The sequence below is a fragment of the Ranitomeya variabilis genome, chromosome 4 (genome assembly GCF_051348905.1).
Source record: "Ranitomeya variabilis isolate aRanVar5 chromosome 4, aRanVar5.hap1, whole genome shotgun sequence".
NCBI classification, from domain to species: Eukaryota; Metazoa; Chordata; class Amphibia; order Anura; family Dendrobatidae; genus Ranitomeya; species Ranitomeya variabilis.
Window position 1 is genome coordinate 330,198,596 of NC_135235.1, and position 21,234 is coordinate 330,219,829.

The window sequence follows — 21,234 nt, forward strand, 5'->3', positions numbered from 1 at the left end:
CATCTGAACTCACCGTCATTATATGTGGGGGGCTACTGTCTTCTTTGGAATATTTCTCTAGAGGTGAGCCAGGTCTTATATTTCCCTCTGCTAGCCATTTAGGTCTTAGGCCAGAGCTGGGCATCTAGCGATAAATAGGAAATGCTACCTGGCTATTTCTAGTTGCGCGGCAGGCTTAGTTCATGGTCAGTATAGTTCCATCTTCCGAGAGCTTGTCCCTCTATAGGCTTGCTATGATCTCTGCCTGCAGAGATCATGACAGGAAAGGTTGTTAAAGGCAAACATACTGGTAGACCAAGGAAGACATTAAAGCGTCAAGACCGGAAACTTAAAGCAATATGTCTCGAAAACAGAAAATACACAACAAAACAAATGAGGAATGAATGGGTGGAAACTGGAGTCAACGCCTGTGACCGAACTATAAGAAACCACCTAAAGGAAATGGGATTTACATACAGAAAAGCTAAACAAAAGCCATCTTTAACACCGAAAACAGAAAAAAAACAAGGTTACAATGGGCTAAGGAAAAGCAATCGTGGACTGTGGATGACTGGATGAGAAGTCATTTTCAGTGATGAATCGCGAATTGATTTCTTTTAGGCTGGGTTCACACTGCGTTATTGGCGTCCGTTAGATGGACTACGCTACACCGCGGCATAACGCGGTGTAACGTAGTCCGTTAACGCCGCCATTAATTCCTATGACAGACGCATTGCTAGCGCATGCCCACACTAGCGCTAGCGCGATGACAAATTGGCACTTGCGTTAACAGCAGCCCGTTAACACATGTGTTTAACGGGCTGCTGTTAACGCAATGTGAACCAAGCCTTAGTGTTTCTTAACCCCTTTCTGTCATTGGACGTACTATTCCATCCATGTGGGGTGGGCCCTAATTCCCAAGGACGGAATAGTACGTCCAGCGTGATCGGCCGCGCTCACGGGGGAGGGAGGCCAATCGCGGCCGGGTGTCAGCTGCCTATCGCAGCTGACATCCGGCGCTATGTGCCAGGAGCGGTCATGGACCGCCCCCGGCACATTAACCCCTGGCACACCGCGATCAAACATGATCGCGGTGTGCCGGCGGTATAGGGAAGCATTGCGCAGTGAGGGGGCTCCCTGCGGGCTTCCCTGAGACCCCCGCAGCAACGCGATGTGATCGCGTTGCTCCGAGAGTCTCCTACCTCCTTCCTCGCTGCAGGTCCCGGATCCAAGATGGCCGCGGCATCCGGGTCCTGCAGGGAGGGAGGTGGCTTACCAAGTGCCTGCTCAGAGCAGGCACTGGTAAGTCTGCAGTGCTCTAAGTCCGATCGGTGATCTGACAGAGTGCTGTGCAAACTGTCAGATCACCGATCTGTGATGTCCCCCCCGGGACAAAGTAAAAAAGTGTAAAAAAAATTCCCACATGTGTAAAAAAAAAAAAAAAAAAAACCTAAATAAATAAATAAAAAAAAATATTATTCCCAGAAATACATTTGTTTATCTAAATAAAAAAACAAACAATAAAAGTACACATGTTTAGTATCGCCGCGTCCGTAACGACCCAACCTATAAAACTGTGCCACTAGTTAACCCCTTCAGTAAACACCGTAAGGAAAAAAAAAAAAAAACGAGGCAAAAAACAAATAAAACGCGATCAAAAAGACAGATATAAATAACCATGGTACCGCTGAAAGCGTCATTTTGTCCCGCAAAAAAGAGCTGCTATACAGCATCATCAGCAAAAAAATAAAAAAGTTATAGTCCTCAGAATAAAGCGATGCCAAAATAATTATTTTTTCTATAAAATAGTTTTTATCGTATAAAAGCGCCAAAACATAAAAAAATGATATAAATGAGATATCGCTGTAATCGTACTGACCCGAAGAATAAAACTGCTTTATCAATTTTACCAAACGCGGAACGGTATAAACGCCTCCCCCAAAAGAAATTAATGAATAGCTGGGTTTTGGTCATTCTGCCTCACAAAAATCGGAATAAAAAGCGATCAAAAAATGTCACGTGCCCGAAAATGTTACCAATAAAAACGTCAACTCGTCCCGCAAAAAACAAGACCTCACATGACTCTGTGGTCTCAAATATGGAAAAATTATAGCTCTCAAAATGTGGTAACGCAAAAAATATTTTTTGCAATAAAAATCGTCTTTCAGTGTGTGACGGCTGCCAATCATAAAAATCCGCTAAAAAACCCACTATAAAAGTAAATCAAACCCCCCTTCATCACCCCCTTAGTTAGGGAAAAATTAAAAAATTAAAAAAACGTATTTATTTCCATTTTCCCATTAGGGTTAGGGTTAGGGCTAGGGTTAGGGTTAGGGTTAGGGCTAGGGTTAGGGTTGGGGCTAGGGTTAGGGTTGGGGCTAGGGTTAAGGCTACAGTTAGGGTTGGGGCTAAAGTTAGGGTTGGAGCTAAAGTTAGGGTTAGGGTTTGGATTACATTTATGGTTGGGAATAGGGTTGGGATTAGGGGTGTGTCTGGGTTAGAGGTGTGGTTAGGGTTACCATTGGGATTAGGGGTGTGTTTGCATTAGGGTTTAAGTTATAATTGGGGGGTTTCCACTGTTTAGGCACATCAGGGGCTCTCCAAACGCGACATGGCGTCCGATCTCAATTCCAGCCAATTCTGCGTTGAAAAAGTAAAACAGTGCTCCATCCCTTCCGAGCTCTCCCGTGTGCCCACACAGGGGTTTACCCCAACATATGGGGTATCAGCGTACTCAGGACAAATTGGACAACAACTTTTGGGGTCCAAGCTCTCCTGTTACCCTTGGGAAAATTGAGGGCTAAAAAATAATTTTTGTGGGAAAACAAATATTTTTTATTTTCACGGCTCTGCGTTATAAACTGTAGTGAAACACTTAGGGGTTCAAAGCTCTCACAAGACATCTAGATGAGTTCCTTAGGGGGTCTACTTTCCAAAATGGTGTCACTTGTGGGGGGTTTCTACTGTTTAGGTACATTAGGGGCTCTGCAAACGCAATGTGACGCCTGCAGACCATTCCATGTAAGTCTGCATTCCAAATGGCGCTCCTTCCCTTCCGAGCCCTCCCATGCGCCCAAACGGTGGTTCCCCCCCACATATGGGGTATCAGCGCACTCAGGACAAATTGGACAACAACTTTCGGGGTCCAATTTCTCCTGTTACCCTCGGAAAAATACAAAACTGTGGGCTAAAAATAATTTTTGTGGGAAAAAATTTTTGTTTTATTTTTACGGCTCTGCATTATAAACTTCTGTGAAGCCCTTGGTGGGTCAAAGTGCTCACCACACATCTAGATAAGTTCCTTAGGGGGTCTACTCTCCAAAATGGTGTCACTTGTGGGGGGTTTCAATGTTTAGGCACATCAGTGGCTCTCCAAACGCAACATGGCGTCCCATCTCAATTCCTGTCAATTTATGCATTGAAAAGTCAAACGGCGCTCCTTCCCTTCCGAGCTCTCCCATGCGCCCAAACAGTGGTTTACCCCCACATTTGGGGTATCAGCGTACTCAGGACAAATTGTACAACAACGTTTGGGGTCCAATTTCTTCTCTTACCCTTGGGAAAATAAAAAATTGGGGGCGAAAAGATCATTTTTGTGAAAAAATATGATTTTTTATTTTTACGGTTCTGCATTATAAACTTCTGTGAATCACTTAATGGGTCAAAGTGCTCACCACACCTCTAGATAAGTTCCTTAGGGGGTCTACTTTCCAAAATGGTGTCACTTGTGGGGGGTTTCAATGTTTAGGCACATCAGTGGCTCTCCAAACGCAACATGGCGTCCCATCTCAATTCTTGTCAATTTTGCATTGAAAAGTCAAACGGCGCTCCTTCCCTTCCGAGCTCTGCCATGCGCCCAAACAGTGGTTGACCCCCACATATGGGGTATCGGCGTTCTCAGGACAAATTGTACAACAACGTCTGGGGTCCATCTTCTCCTGTTACCCTTGTGAAAATAAAACAAATTGGAGCTGAAGTAAATTTTTGGTGAAAAAAAGTTAAATGTTCATTTTTATTTAAACATTCCAAAAATTCCTGTGAAACACCTGAAGGGTTAATAAACTTCTTGAATGTGGTTTTGAGCACCTTGAGGGGTGCAGTTTTTAGAATGGTGTCACACTTGGGTATTTTCTATCATATAGACCCCCAAAATGACTTCAAATGAGATGTGGTCCCTAAAAAAAAATGGTTTTGTAAAAATGAGAAATTGCTGGTCAACTTTTAACCCTTATAACTCCCGAACAAAAAAAAATTTGGGTTCCAAAATTGTGCTGATGTAAAGTAGACATGTGGGAAATGTTACTTATTAAGTATTTTGTGTGACATATCTCTGTGATTTAATTGCATAAAAATTCAAAGTTGGAAAATTGCAAAATTTTCAAAATTTTCGACAAATTTCCGTTTTTTTCACAAATAAACGCAGGTAATATCAAAGAAATTTTACCACTATCATGAAGTACAATATGTCACGAGAAAACAATGTCAGAATCACTGGGATCCGTTGAAGCATTCCAGAGTTATAACCTCATAAAGGGACAGTGGTCAGAATTGTAAAAATTGGCCCGGTCCATAACGTGCAAACCACCCTTGGGGGTAAAGGGGTTAAAGCCAGAAAGTTGCCATTTGAAATGACTTTAGTTTTTTGCCATGTCTGTGATCTGCTTTTTTTCTACAAAATTAAACAACTGAATGAACATCCTCCAAGGCTGGTGATTACATAATTTTTGCCAGGGGTTGTAGATTCTAATCTAACCTGTCAGTGTGATTTTACAGTACACCGCACTGAATTACCAGCTTTTCTATAGAACACCGCTGCGTATTGCTCGCAAGTCACACTGATGGTCCAAGTGTAATCTGTATTTTTCTCGCCCCAATAGACTTTCATTGGCGGATTTTTTGCGCAATACGCTGACAAGCGCAGAATGCTGTGATATTCTCAGCCCATAAAATACGGCTGCAAAATGTACGGCAGATAGGAGCTTCCCCATAGAGAATAATTGGTCTGTGTGCAATGTGTTGTTTTTGCGCCTCTCATACGTCCGTAAAACTCTCTAGTGTGATGCTGGCCTAATAGGTGTGTTACCAGATATAAGCTCTCTCATATACCAATCGGTGAATTGAAAGCAACTATGTAATGCTTGACGAACTGATAGTGGCTGCAGATCAATAAAGGAGAACCATGTGAGGAAAAAATTTTCCGTATGACTTTCTTTATGAAGTATGGACTCAATCCAATCCATTTTAAACAAATATGTTACATTTGAAGAAATTAGATTTAGTGAAGGGGTTGCGTCCTGTGCCCACAGATGCAGAATACTCTTGAGGGTAACCGCTGCCCAAATAGTTAAAACAGGTCGTTGCTGAGCAGAGAGTCCGAGTAGTTGATCCCGTGGGAAAATATTAAATAACGCCCATTCCGGAGATAATGTAATGCGAATGCTGAAGGTGTTGGTGAGATGGCGAAGAATCATATCCCAAACCTCCTGTATCTTCGGACAATCCCGGAGACAATGAAAGATGTCAGCTGGAGAGTGTAAACATTTGGGACAAGAGGGATTAGCCGATAGAGACATCCTAGATGTAAGCCCTATGGAAAATCTTGAGGGCCATAGTTGAGTAGCTGCCATATCGTAGTAAAGAGTTTAAATGTAGAGTGGCTTTCAAAAGATCAGTCAGTCTATAATTAGATAGTTGTGATACCCATCTGCCCGGGCCTGGTGAAGAATCTGACCATGAAATAGAAGCTTTGATTGATTTATAGATAAGACTTAGCGAATAAACTCCTGCACGAGCACCAAGGGAGATCAGATGGAGAGGACAGGTTCTGACCCTCTCTGGTATGCCTCGGAAGACCGAGTCAACCTAATGCTTAATCTGAGTGGCAATGAAAATATTATCCACTAAGATTGGATACTTAGAGAAAATACCCTCCAGAGAAAGAGCACATTGAGTAGTTGTCAGAAGATCGCAGACCAGTCTGCAACCTCTCTCCCCCAGCATTCGATAAATTGGGGGTGGTCTGCCTTGTAAAAAGAAAAGGTTACCTTGAAAGGGAAGGAAAACTGAGGTATAAGGGTCTAGTCCACTGATCCTTCTAGCATGACACCATGCAAATACCTTGGACCATAGCAGAGGATTATCCCTGAACTCTATTTTGTTGTAAATGGAGCAAGGCAGGAAGACTGATCGGTCCAGACATTGCTTCATCTAATGGGGTGTTGGTAAATTTAGTTTGGGCACAAATCCTGTCAAGAGAATGTCTGAAAATGGCTGCAACGCTATACAATCTTAAATTTGAAAAATTGAGGCCCCCCAAAGATTTAGCCTGTTGCAATTTAAAAATACTGATTCTAGATCTCCCCCTCGAACCCCATATAAATTGTCGAAAAATCATAGTTAGGAGTTGATCATCAGCTTTAGATAATAGAATAGGTATTGTTTGTAAAGGGAAGAGTATTTTAGGGAAGGAAACCATTTTAATAAGGTGAGCTTTACCCACAAAAGATAATTTAAAAGATGCCCAAGATTGTATTTCCCGAGTAATGGCAGATATTAAGGGTCGGATATTTCGTTGGTAAATAGTATGTGGGTTGGAGGGTAGAAGAATACCAAGATATCGTAAAGAACCATGTCCCCACTGACATTTAAAAGGAAAGGGCCACCTTTGTCGAGCATCCCTGAAGATCGCTAAAGCCTTGGATTTGTAAAAATTTATGCGGAATCCCGAGATTTCTCCAAACTCATGGAAAGCTGTCGGCGAATGCCAAGGACTTGAGTGTAAGGTGGCCTATCCCAATTCCCTCAAAGGAAGGAATCATCTCCAGATATATAAGTAGACGGTCTAGGGCAATATTGAACCATAAGGGTTGTGGAGAAACAGGGTCAGTGGGTGCTCTCGTCCGCTGGCCTGGCTCTCTTTAGCAAGACTGCATGGATCAGGGCTCATACCACTGAACGCCCGCTCTATCTCCTCCACTGAGGAGTGGTGTAAATCGTCTGGATAAAATTGAAAAATTAAAATTCAAACATTCTGTATTTAAGAGTTCGGACGAGGTGGGACCAAGATACCCGGTCAAAAATCTTATCGGCGTCAAGGCTAACTAAGATGTTACTTTTAGCTTTGGTTTGATGACTATGAATAACAGCAGCTAATGCCGTCCTAATATTGTAGGCGATTGATCGGCCATGGACAAAGCCTGTTTGGGATGTGATGAAGATATTAGGAAGTATAGATTGTAATTGCAGAGTTTTTTGACATAGGGCATGTCACTTCTTTCAGCGTTTTTCACCCATTGACTTGAATGGGTGGTGAAAAAACACTGCAAATACGCAGGTTGACTTTTCTTGCAGTGTATTTGGTGCAGAAAAGTCAAGGAGAGCCGGATGTGATGTCACATTCGGCTCTGCTACATATAGATGGCAGGCTGCATGATTCGTTCATACAGCCTGTCATCCAGCAGAGCGGACCTGATCCCCATTCACTTGAATGGGGGGTCCGACAATACAGTGTTTGACACGCTGTCATATGAATGACAGCACAGCAAACACCGCTTCTGATTGGCGGGGAAATCCTCAGAAGACAGTGAGAGCGCTCAGCTGTGATCAGAGGTGTAAACTTCACCTCCGATCACTGGTGTCAGCTGATGGGACTACTGATCCCATCATCAGACACCTGCTAATGCTATTTACAGTGAGAGCAGGAGTGGTGGATGGGAGTTTTCATCTGCGGCTCCTGCGCTATAAATAATTAAAAAAAAGGCGTTGGTTCCCCCCTAAATTTGATAACCAGCCAGACAAAACTCACAGCTGGGGGCTGCAACCCCCAACTGTCAGCTTCAGCAAGGCTAGTTATCAAGAATAGAGGGGTCCTCATGCTTTTTTTTTATTATTTCAATAAATAATTAAAAAAACAGACTGGGGTCCCCCCCATTTTTTTACAACCAGCCTTGCTAAAGCTCACAGCTGGAGGCTGGCATTCTCAGGCTGGTAAGGCGCCATGGATATTGATTCCCCCCCCCCAGCCTAAAAATAGCAGCCCGCAACTGCCCAGAAAAGGCCATCTATTAGATGAACCAATTCTGTCACTTTGCCTGGCTCTTCCCACTTGCCCTGTAGTGGTGGCAAGTGGATAATAAGGTGTTAATGCGACCTTGGTATTGTAAGGTGACATTAAGCAGGCTTAGTAATGGAGAGGCATTAATAAGACACCTATCCATTACTAATCCTATAGTAATTAAAGGGTTAAATAAAAACACACATATGCAGAAAAAAGTATTTTAATGATATAAAACACCACACAGTTTTGACAATCTTTTTATTTTTCTGCCATTCCAAGCGAAGCCATCGATCTTCTGTAATAAAAAAAAAATAAAAAAGCAAAAGTATACTCAGCTCATTATACTCAATATACTCAGGTCGCCATTAATTCCTATGCGAAAATTTTTGCTTAAAATGCGATTTTTTAAAAACTACAAATCGGATTGACTCCAAAAATACATAGCACACCTGTCCCCACCAAGGGCTTCGAAACGCCGCCTGAACGGGGTCTCTGCATGACTGCAAAAATCAGTGACACAGTGGACACATAGACTACAATTTCTTACATACAGACTCTGCCTAGGACAGTCTGCCCGTTCTTCACAAGTGTCAGGACCCCGTTCATTTCATCATTGTGGGTCTCAGCGTCCCCTTGAAGCAAATGGTCGTGACACCACACAGGTCCTTTAGGCTTCTTTCACACTTCAGTCGTTTGGCGTCAGTCACTTCCGACAAAGTGACGGATCGACGGATCCATCACAATTGTTGAAAAAACGGATGTAACGGATCCGTTTTTTTGACGGATCCGTTACTCGGGGGTTGTATATACTTTTTGGAGCATGCGCAATTGAAAAAAATTGAAAAAACGGATTGGGGCGACGGATCCGTCGAAATAACGGTTGCGACGGATCCGTCGCCCATAGGTGGCCATTCTATGGAATGACGGACGCGACGGATCCGTCGCGATCCGTCATTTCAACGGAGACAAAAAACGTTGCAATGACCGTCAATGTCTAGACAACGTCCGCCAAATTTCGACGGATCCGTCGCATGACGGATGGAACGGACGACCATCCGTCACAATCCGTCGCTAATGCAAGTCTATGGGGAAAAAAAACGGATCCGTCGAAAAAAAAAAACGGATCCGTTTTTTGAGGAAAATGGCGGATTTAGACTGACGCCAAACAACTGAAGTGTGAAAGAGGCCTTAGCCTGCACTCAATATTATATGATGGTGACATCACTACATCACTCCCATTGGCTGCATATACAACCCATCCCATCCCAAGCCATCGCTATACACAACATTCATATTCTAACTTTACTTTCTTACAGTCGACACCTGATACACTGCTGGCAGCGCTGTTCAAGCACCATGTATTTCCTTCAGGAAATGCCCATCTAGTTCTATCTATTCTTTCTATCTATTCTATCAATCTATCTATTCATTCTATCTACTAGATGGTGGCCCGATTCTAACGCATCGGGTATTCTAGAATATGTATGTATATAGCAGCCACATAGTATATAGCACAGGCCACGTAGTATATAGGAGCCATGTAGTATATAGCAGACAAATACGATGTGGCCTGTGCTATATACTATGTGGCTGCTATATACAAGCATACATACATATTGTAGAATGCCTGATGCGTTAATACAGGCCACGCAATATATAACACAGCCCAAACAGTATATAACACAGCCCATGCAGTATATAGCAGCCACGCAGTATATAACACAGGCGACGTAGTATATAACACAGGCCACGCAGTATATAACACTGGCCACGTAATATATAACACAGGCAATGCAGTATATAACACTGGCCAAGTAATATTTAACACAGGCAACGCAGTATATAACACTGGCCACGTAATATATAACACAGCCCACGCAGTATATAACACTGGCCAGGTAGTATATAGCAGCCACGCGGTATATTACACAGCCGCCACGCGGTATATTACACAGCCCACGTAATATATAACACAGCCCACGCAGTACATAACACTGGCCACGTAATATATAGCACAGCACACGCAGTATATAACACTGGCCAGGTAGTATATAGCAGCCACGCGGTATAATACACAGCCCACGCAGTATCTAACACTGGCCACGTAATATATAACACAGCCCACATAGCATCTAACACTAGCCAGGTAGTATATAGCAGCCATGCGGTATATAACACAGCCCACGTAGTATTCAGCAGTGTGGGCGCCATATCCCTGTTAAAAAAAAATAATTAAAATAAAAAATAGTTATATACTCACCTGCCGGGATCCAATCCAGCGAAGCTGTGGCACAGGCAATGAGCGCGCGGCTGCCACCATCTTCCGTCCCCAGGATGCATTGCAAAATTACCCAGATGACTTAGCGGTCTCGCGAGACCAGAAGTCATCTGGGTAATTTCTCAATGCATCTCTGGGAACTGAAGATGGCGGAGGCCGCCCGCGGCTCGGCGGACTACGGAGGGTGAGTATAGCAGGTTTTTTTTATTTTTTTTTAATTATTTTTAAGCGGTGACTGGAGGGGAGCATGTGGGCGCCGGCCACTGACTGCGGTGACTGGAGGGGAGCATGCGGGCGCCGGGCACTGACTGCAGTGAATGGAGGGGAGCATGCGGGCGCCGGGCACTGACTGCAGGGGAGTAGGGAGGGACTAATCGGACTGTGCCCATCGCTGATTGGTTGCGGCAGCTATGACAGGCAGCTGGCAAGACCAATCAGCGACACGGGATTTCCGTGACGGAAGTTGCAGACATAAAGACGGAAGTACCACTTAGACAATTATATATAGATTCATTCTATCTATTCAATAATTCTATATATCTATCTATTCTATCTAGTCAAGTAAATAAGGCAGCACACTGCAGCGCTGAAACATGCAAACATGAAACATGAACTGCATTACTGCACTAGAAATATGAAAAATTAGAGCGTTTATCGCATAAAAATGGCCAATTTTATGTGTACCTGGTAGCCACTTTAGGGCATCTCTCGTATACCAGGTCCTACACTTTCCTTTCCTTGCTGAGAATAAACGTCTCCATCTGAATGGGTACCTGTGAAAACCTCTTCTTAGACTAACATTCTCTCTCTCTGTGGAGGGGTAATGGACCTGTTGCGATCAAAACACCTGTGGCTAGGAGGCGGAGAGCTCGGTCAGAAGGCTAAAGAATACATTTAAAAAAACTGACCGTCACATCCAAACATAGACTAAGTGTGAACAGGTGCTGAACCTAGAGTAACAAACTCATATACAGTCAAGTAAATAAGGCAGCACACTGCAGCGCTGAAACATGCAAACATGAAACATGAAAACTGAACTGCATTACTGCACTAGAAATATGAAAAATGAGAGCGTTTAGCGCATAAAAATGGCCAATTTTATGTGTATATGTTAGCCACTTTAGGGCATCTCTCGTATACCAGGTCATACGCTTTCCTTTCCTCGCTGAGAATAAACGTCTCCATTTGAATGGGTACCTGTGAAAACCTCTTCTTAGACTAACATTCTCTCTCTCTGTGGAGGGGTAATGGACCTGTTGTGATTAAAACACCTGTGGCTAGGAGGCGGAGTGCTCGGTCAGAAGGCTAAAGAATACATTTCAAAAAACTGACCATCACATCCAAACATAGACTAAGTGTGAACAGGTGCTGAACCTAGAGTAACCAACTCATATACAGTCAAGTAAATAAGGCAGAACACTGCAGCGCTGAAAGATGCAAACATGAAACATGAAAACTAAACTGCATTACTGCACTAGAAATATGAAAAATGAGAGCGTTTATCGCATAAAAATGGCCAATTTTATGTGTACCTGGTAGCCACTTTAGGGCATCTCTCGTATACCAGGTCCTACACTTTCCTTTCCTTGCTGAGAATAAACGTCTCCATCTGAATGGGTACCTGTGAAAACCTCTTCTTAGACTAACATTCTCTCTCTCTGTGGAGGGGTAATGGACCTGTTGCGATCAAAACACCTGTGGCTAGGAGGCGGAGAGCTCGGTCAGAAGGCTAAAGAATACATTTAAAAAAACTGACCGTCACATCCAAACATAGACTAAGTGTGAACAGGTGCTGAACCTAGAGTAACCAACTCATATACAGTCAAGTAAATAAGGCAGCACACTGCAGCGCTGAAACATGCAAACATGAAACATGAATACTGAACTGCATTACTGCACTAGAAATATGAAAAATGAGAGCGTTTAGCGCATAAAAATGGCCAATTTTATGTGTACATGTTAGCCACTTTAGGGCATCTCTCGTATACCAGGTCATACGCTTTCCTTTCCTCGCTGAGAATAAACGTCTCCATTTGAATGGGTACCTGTGAAAACCTCTTCTTAGACTAACATTCTCTCTCTCTGTGGAGGGGTAATGGACCTGTTGCGATCAAAACACCTGTGGCTAGGAGGCGGAGAGCTCGGTCAGAAGGCTAAAGAATACATTTAAAAAAAACTGACCGTCACATCCAAACATAGACTAAGTGTGAACAGGTGCTGAACCTAGAGTAACCAACTCATATACAGTCAAGTAAATAAGGCAGCACACTGCAGCGCTGAAACATGCAAACATGAAACATGAATACTGAACTGCATTACTGCACTAGAAATATGAAAAATGAGAGCGTTTAGCGCATAAAAATGGCCAATTTTATGTGTACATGTTAGCCACTTTAGGGCATCTCTCGTATACCAGGTCATACGCTTTCCTTTCCTCGCTGAGAATAAACGTCTGCATTTGAATGGGTACCTGTGAAAACCTCTTCTTAGACTAACATTCTCTCTCTCTGTGGAGGGGTAATGGACCTGTTGTGATTAAAACACCTGTGGCTAGGAGGCGGAGTGCTCGGTCAGAAGGCTAAAGAATACATTTCAAAAAACTGACCATCACATCCAAACATAGACTAAAGGTACCTTCACACGAAACGACATTATAACGATATCGCTAGCAATCCGTGACGTTGCAGCGTCCTCGCTAGCGATATCGTTTCGTTTGACACGCAGCAGCGATCAGGATCCTGCTGTGATGTCGCTGGTCGCTGAATAAAGTCCAGAACTTTATTTGGTCGTCCGATCGCTGTGTATCGTTGTGTTTGAAAGCAAAAGCAACGATACCAGCGATATTTTACACTGGTAACCAGGGTAAACATCGGGTTACTAAGCGCAGGGCCGCGCTTAGTTACCCGATGTTTACCCTGGTTACTAGCGTAAAATGTAAAAAAAACAAACAGCACATACTCACATTGCGTCCCCTGCAGTCTGCTTCCTCCTCTGACTCAGCGCCGCAAAGTGAAAGTGAAAGCAGCACAGCGGTGACGTCACCGCTCTGCTCTCACTGTACGGCGCTCAGTCAGTCAGGAAGTGGACGCAGGGGGACGTGAATGTAAGTATGTGCTGTTTGTTTTTTTTAGATTTTACGCTGGTAACCAGGGTAAACATCGGGTTACTAAGCGCGGCCCTGCGCTTAGTTACCCGATGTTTACCCTGGTTACCAGGGGACCTCGGCATAGTTGATCGCTGGAGAGCGGTCTGTGTGACAGCTCTCCAGCGACCAAACAGCGACGCTGCAGCGATCGACATCGTTGTCGCTATCGCTGCAGCGTCGCTTCGTGTGAAGGTACCTTAAGTGTGAACAGGTGCTGAACCTAGAGTAACCAACTCATATACAGTCAAGTAAATAAGGCAGAACACTGCAGCGCTGAAAGATGCAAACATGAAACATGAAAACTAAACTGCATTACTGCACTAGAAATATGAAAAATGAGAGCGTTTAGCGCATAAAAATGGCCAATTTTATGTGTACCTGGTAGCCACTTTAGGGCATCTCTCGTATACCAGGTCCTACACTTTCCTTTACTCGCTGAGAATAAACGTCTCCATCTGAATGGGTACCTGTGAAAACCTCTTCTTAGACTAACATTCTCTCTCTCTGTGGAGGGGTAATGGACCTGTTGCGATCAAAACACCTGTGGCTAGGAGGCGTAGTGCTCGGTCAGAAGGCTAAAGAATACATTTCAAAAAACTGACCGTCACATCCAAACATAGACTAAGTGTGAACAGGTGCTGAACCTAGAGTAACCAACTCATATACAGCCAAGTAAATAAGGCAGCACACTGCAGCGTTGAAACATGCAAACATGAAAACTGAACTGCATTACTGCACTAGAAATATGAAAAATGAGAGCGTTTAGCGCATAAAAATGGCCAATTTTATGTGTACCTGCTAGCCTCTTTAGGGAATCTCTCGTATACCAGGTCCTACGCTTTCCTTTCCTCGCTGAGAATAAACGTCTCCATCTGAATGGGTACCTGTGAAAACCTCTTCTTAGACTAACATTCTCTCTCTCTGTGGAGGGGTAATGGACCTGTTGCGATTAAAACACCTGTGGCTAGGAGGCGGAGTGCTCGGTCAGAAGGCTAAAGAATACATTTCAAAAAACTGACCGTCACATCCAAATATAGACTAAGTGTGAACAGGTGCTGAACCTAGAGTAACCAACTCATATACAGTCAAGTAAATAAGGCAGCACACTGCAGCGCTGAAAGATGCAAACATGAAACATGAAAACTGAACTGCATTACTGCACTAGAAATATGAAAAATGAGAGCGTTTAGCGCATAAAAATGGCCAATTTTATGTGTACCTGGTAGCCACTTTAGGGCATCTCTCGTATACCAGGTCCTACACTTTCCTTTCCTCGCTGAGAATAAACGTCTCCATCTGAATGGGTACCTGTGAAAACCTCTTCTAAGGCTAACATTCTCTCTCTCTGTGGAGGGGTAATGGACCCGTTGCGATCAAAACACCTGTGGCTAGGAGGCGGAGTGCTCGGTCAGAAGGCTAAAGAATACATTTCAAAAAACTGACCGTCACATCCAAACATAGACTAAGTGTGAACAGGTGCTGAACCTAGAGTAACCAACTCATATACAGTCAAGTATACAGAGAGAATGTTAGTCTAAGAAGAGGTTTTCAAAATAGAATGCCTCCAATCAAAAAACTATACTTTCAGCAAGGAAGGACTGTAGTTAAATAATATAATAAAAAATAACTTTTAATAAATACTCCTAAAAAGAGTCACTCGGACTCATAAGACAACATGAATCACAACATTTAGTTGCTGGCAAATGACACCATTGAGCTCAATGTGATGCTCTAAAAAACCAGCACGGTGGAAATACACCACCTATTTTTTATACAAACTACCACTGTGTACCAGGCATCATCACTCGTAGAGCCCCTATTCCAATACACATCATGGAAAAAACAAAACAATTCAAACCGGGGTTATTTTGATTGCTGTATATAATTGGAACAATCTCACCCAGAGTGAAGGTCGCTTCATAGAGACGCTGTGGTCCAGAAATCCAAATACATGAGGTGGCACCTTACGTGCCCTTTCCAAACCTCATTCCCATAGATTCAGCCACTTGCTACTCCTATCCCTCATTAGCAGTTTCTCCCGACGCGTTTCCTCGTGGCAATGTCATCAGGGGAGAGGCCACATCACAGAGTTCATTAAGGTGCGTGTCGTCCACCCGGCACAGCACAGAGGGTCGGCTTTCCCGTGTGCAGTTCATACCTTTATGCCCGGCGCCATCATCACTGCATGTGTGACGCATCAGGCGCTACATCCGGGTTCCGGTTTGTGTGCGATCACATGATCCTGCATACGAGGACCATGTGCGCATGAAGCGCATAGTGACACGCAAGGGTCACTTCCGGTCACCACAGAAGGGTGGAAACCACACCCCCCGGAGAAAAATTTAGCGTTGTGTGCATGTACGGACAACCTCAGTGTCTAAATAAAAGTTAGAGAAAGTTTTAACCCCTAAGGTACCCGTATCAACGGGATTATGGACCTTATTCTCAAAGGGAAAAATAGTTTTTTACAAAGTAAAAATACGTCCTACAACCTCAAAATACCGGAGGGAGAACACAAAAGGCATTGGCAGTTCCTAAACATAAGGGGAGAACAAAACTAACTACGACCGAGAGGCATAATGAGTTGCTCTATATAATCAGAAGACCAAAATTGCCCTCATTTAGAGAAGACCACTACTTCTGTCACAAAATTATTTGTGTTGCCAATAAAACAATTAATTACCATTCGGGATAAGTAATTCTTGCCAGTTCCTCAATATAAAGGGGGAAAAAAATATCTGCAACCGAGAGGCATAATGAGTTCATCCATAAAGACCAAAATGGCCCTCATTTGGAGAAAATCACCACTTATGTCACGAAATTATTTATGTTCCCAATAAGAAAATTGATTACCATCTGGGATAAATAATTGTTACCATAACAGGAGTATATTGATTAATACAAAAAAATGAAATGAAAAAATGAAAAAATGATGAGCATTGGTGACCTGGTGGGGGAGGGCTGGCTATTTGCCCTATGAAGGTCCTACCAAAAATGCCTGCCTAGCCAGTGGAGGTTGGCACCCTAAATACGAGAATCGGCGCCCCCACTCCGCGGCGGCTATCCCTAGAAAACCCTAGCAATCCCTGGATTGTATAGTACACTATTTAAGTGCCCGAAAAAGGAACTACATAAATCAGATAGAGAAGACAAAGCAGAAAGAGGGGTTGTTGGGAAAGATACCAGGAGGATAACTGTCAATGTCTATAAGCCCTGTATATTCATAAAAAACAAGCAAAAGTCAAAATCTCATTTAGGCCCAGTGGTTGTTGTGTTTTGAGTCGAAAAATCCACCTCGTCTCGCATTGCAGTATCCTCCTGTCCCAGTTGCCTCCCCTTATTGGTGCCACTACCTTATCGATCCCCATGAACTTCAGGCCCGATGCATCCCCGTTGTGTGCAATGGTGATATGTCTGGCCAATGGTGTATCCCTTTTCAAGGCAATATCTCTCAAATGTTCACCTACTCTTCTCCTAAATTCCCGGATGGTCTTTCCGACATATTCCATGCCACATTCGCAGGTTGCCTTATAAACTATACCCTTAGTCCGGCAATTGATGAAATGGCGGATCTTATATTCTCGTTCGGTGACATTGCTTTTGAAGCTTGAACCTGTCTCCATCACTGGACAGCCCACACAACCACTACAACGGTAGCAGCCTTTAGACCCATTGGTCAGCCACATTTCATTTTTTGGAGGGGAGAAGTGGCTGTGTACAATTCTGTCTCCTATCGATCTTCCTTTTTGAAAGGTGATCAGGGGATGCGGCCCCACCAGGTCACCAATGTCATCATCCATCCTTAATATCGACCAGTGTTTATTTAAAATTGATCTCACTTGGTCTGCTCCTGAGTTAAAAGTAGTAATGAACCGACTAGTGGCCGAGTCCCCTTCCCGTGGAGGTGGGTTCAACAAGGCAGTTCTGCTCAGACACTTCGTTTCTCTATAGGCTTTTCGAAGGACACCATCAGGGTAACCCCTATCCTGAAAACGCTGACGAAGGTCAGTTACCTGTTCTTGATAAACAAACTCCGAAGAGCAGTTACGTCGAATCCTCATGTACTGTCCCTTGGGGATGCCCTTTTTCAGCGGGTGGGGATGTTGACTCTCCCACCTCAACAGGGCATTAGTAGAGGTGGGTTTTCGGTATGTTTTGGTATTCACATGACCATCAGGGGTCTTTTGAATCAGAATGTCTAAAAAAGAAAGTTTTTCTCTGTGAAATTCAAAAGTGAATTTCAAGCCCAAGGGATTTACATTCAATTTGGTTACAAAACTCTCCAACTCAGAATGGTGAGGTCTCTGAGTTGGAGAGTTTTGTAACCAAATTGAATGTAAATCCCTTGGGCTTGAAATTCACTTTTGAATTTCACAGAGAAAAACTTTCTTTTTTAGACATTCTGATTCAAAAGACCCCTGATGGTCATGTGAATACCAAAACATACCGAAAACCCACCTCTACTAATGCCCTGTTGAGGTGGGAGAGTCAACATCCCCACCCGCTGAAAAAGGGCATCCCCAAGGGACAGTACATGAGGATTCGACGTAACTGCTCTTCGGAGTTTGATTATCAAGAACAGGTAACTGACCTTCGTCAGCGTTTTCAGGATAGGGGTTACCCTGATGGTGTCCTTCGAAAAGCCTATAGAGAAACGAAGTGTCTGAGCAGAACTGCCTTGTTGAACCCACCTCCACGGGAAGGGGACTCGGCCACTAGTCGGTTCATTACTACTTTTAACTCAGGAGCAGACCAAGTGAGATCAATTTTAAATAAACACTGGTCGATATTAAGGATGGATGATGACATTGGTGACCTGGTGGGGCCGCATCCCCTGATCACCTTTCAAAAAGGAAGATCGATAGGAGACAGAATTGTACACAGCCACTTCTCCCCTCCAAAAAATGAAATGTGGCTGACCAATGGGTCTAAAGGCTGCTACCGTTGTAGTGGTTGTGTGGGCTGTCCAGTGATGGAGACAGGTTCAAGCTTCAAAAGCAATGTCACCGAACGAGAATATAAGATCCGCCATTTCATCAATTGCCGGACTAAGGGTATAGTTTATAAGGCAACCTGCGAATGTGGCATGGAATATGTCGGAAAGACCATCCGGGAATTTAGGAGAAGAGTAGGTGAACATTTGAGAGATATTGCCTTGAAAAGGGATACACCATTGGCCAGACATATCACCATTGCACACAACGGGGATGCATCGGGCCTGAAGTTCATGGGGATCGATAAGGTAGTGGCACCAATAAGGGGAGGCAACTGGGACAGGAGGATACTGCAATGCGAGACGAGGTGGATTTTTCGACTCAAAACACAACAACCACTGGGCCTAAATGAGAGTTTGACTTTTGCTTGTTTTTTATGAATATACAGGGCTTATAGACATTGACAGTTATCCTCCTGGTATCTTTCCCAACAACCCCTCTTTCTGCTTTGTCTTCTCTATCTGATTTATGTAGTTCCTTTTTCGGGCACTTAAATAGTGTACTATACAATCCAGGGATTGCTAGGGTTTTCTAGGGATAGCAGCCGCGGAGTGGGGGCGCCGATTCTCGTATTTAGGGTGCCAACCTCCACTGGCTAGGCAGGCATTTTTGGTAGGACCTTCATAGGGCAAATAGCCAGCCCTCCCCCACCAGGTCACCAATGCTCATCATTTTTTCATTTTTTCATTTCATTTTTTTGTATGAATCAATATACTCCTGTTATGGTAACAATTATTTATCCCGGATGGTAATCAATTTTCTTATTGGGAACATAAATAATTTCGTGACATAAGTGGTGATTTTCTCCAAATGAGGGCAATTTTGGTCTTTATGGATGAACTCATTATGCCTCTCGGTTGCAGATATTTTTTTCCCCCTTTATATTGAGGAACTGGCAAGAATTACTTATCCCGAATGGTAATTAATTGTTTTATTGGCAACACAAATAATTTTGTGACAGAAGTAGTGGTCTTCTCTAAATGAGGGCAATTTTGGTCTTCTGATTATATAGAGCAACTCATTATGCCTCTCGGTCGTAGTTAGTTTTGTTCTCCCCTTATGTTTAGGAACTGCCAATGCCTTTTGTGTTCTCCCTCCGGTATTTTGAGGTTGTAGGACGTATTTTTACTTTGTAAAAAACTATTTTTCCCTTTGAGAATAAGGTCCATAATCCCGTTGATACGGGTACCTTAGGGGTTAAAACTTTCTCTAACTTTTATTTAGACACTGAGGTTGTCCGTACATGCACACAACGCTAAATTTTTCTCCGGGGGGTGTGGTTTCCACCCTTCTGTGGTGACCGGAAGTGACCCTTGCGTGTCACTATGCGCTTCATGCGCACATGGTCCTCGTATGCAGGATCATGTGATCGCACACAAACCGGAACCCGGATGTAGCGCCTGATGCGTCACACATGCAGTGATGATGGCGCCGGGCATAAAGGTATGAACTGCACACGGGAAAGCCGACCCTCTGTGCTGTGCCGGGTGGACGACACGCACCTTAATGAACTCTGTGATGTGGCCTCTCCCCTGATGACATTGCCACGAGGAAACGCGTCGGGAGAAACTGCTAATGAGGGATAGGAGTAGCAAGTGGCTGAATCTATGGGAATGAGGTTTGGAAAGGGCACGTAAGGTGCCACCTCATGTATTTGGATTTCTGGACCACAGCGTCTCTATGAAGCGACCTTCACTCTGGGTGAGATTGTTCCAATTATATACAGCAATCAAAATAACCCCGGTTTGAATTGTTTTGTTTTTTCCATGATGTGTATTGGAATAGGGGCTCTACGAGTGATGATGCCTGGTACACAGTGGTAGTTTGTATAAAAAATAGGTGGTGTATTTCCACCGTGCTGGTTTTTTAGAGCATCACATTGAGCTCAATGGTGTCATTTGCCAGCAACTAAATGTTGTGATTCATGTTGTCTTATGAGTCCGAGTGACTCTTTTTAGGAGTATTTATTAAAAGTTATTTTTTATTATATTATTTAACTACAGTCCTTCCTTGCTGAAAGTATAAGAAGAGGTTTTCACAGGTACCCATTCAGATGGAGACGTTTATTCTCAGCGAGGAATGGAAAGCGTAGGACCTGGTATATGAGAGATGCCCTAAAGTGGCTACCAGGTACACATAAGATTGGCCATTTTTATGCGCTAAACGCTCTCATTTTTCATATTTCTAGTGCAGTAATGCAGTTCAGTTTTCATGTTTCATGTTTGCATGCTTCAGCGCTGCAGTGTGCTGCCTTATTTACTTCACTGTATATGAGTTGATTACTCTAGGTTCAGCACCTGTTCACACTTAGTCTATGATTGGATGTGACGGTCAGTTTTTTGAAATGTATTCTTTAGCCTTCTGACCGAGCACTCCGCCTCCTAGCCACAGGTGTTTTAATTGCAACAGGTCCATTACCCCTCCACAGAGAGAGAGAATGTTAGTCTAAGAAGAGGTTTTCACAGGTACCCATTCAGATGGAGACGTTTATTCTCAGCGACGAACGGAAAGCGTAGGACTTGGTAAACGAGAGATGCCCTAAAGTGGCTACCAGGTACGCATAAAATTGGCCATTTTTATGCGCTAAATGCTCTAATTTTTCATATTTCTAGTGCAGTAACGCAGTTCAGTTTTCATGTTTCATGTTTGCATCTTTCAGCACTGTGTGCTGCCTTATTTACTTGACTGTATATGAGTTGGTTACTCTAGGTTCAGCACCTGTTCACACTTAGTCTATGTTTGGATGTGACGGTCAGTTTTTTAAAATGTATTCTTTAGCCTT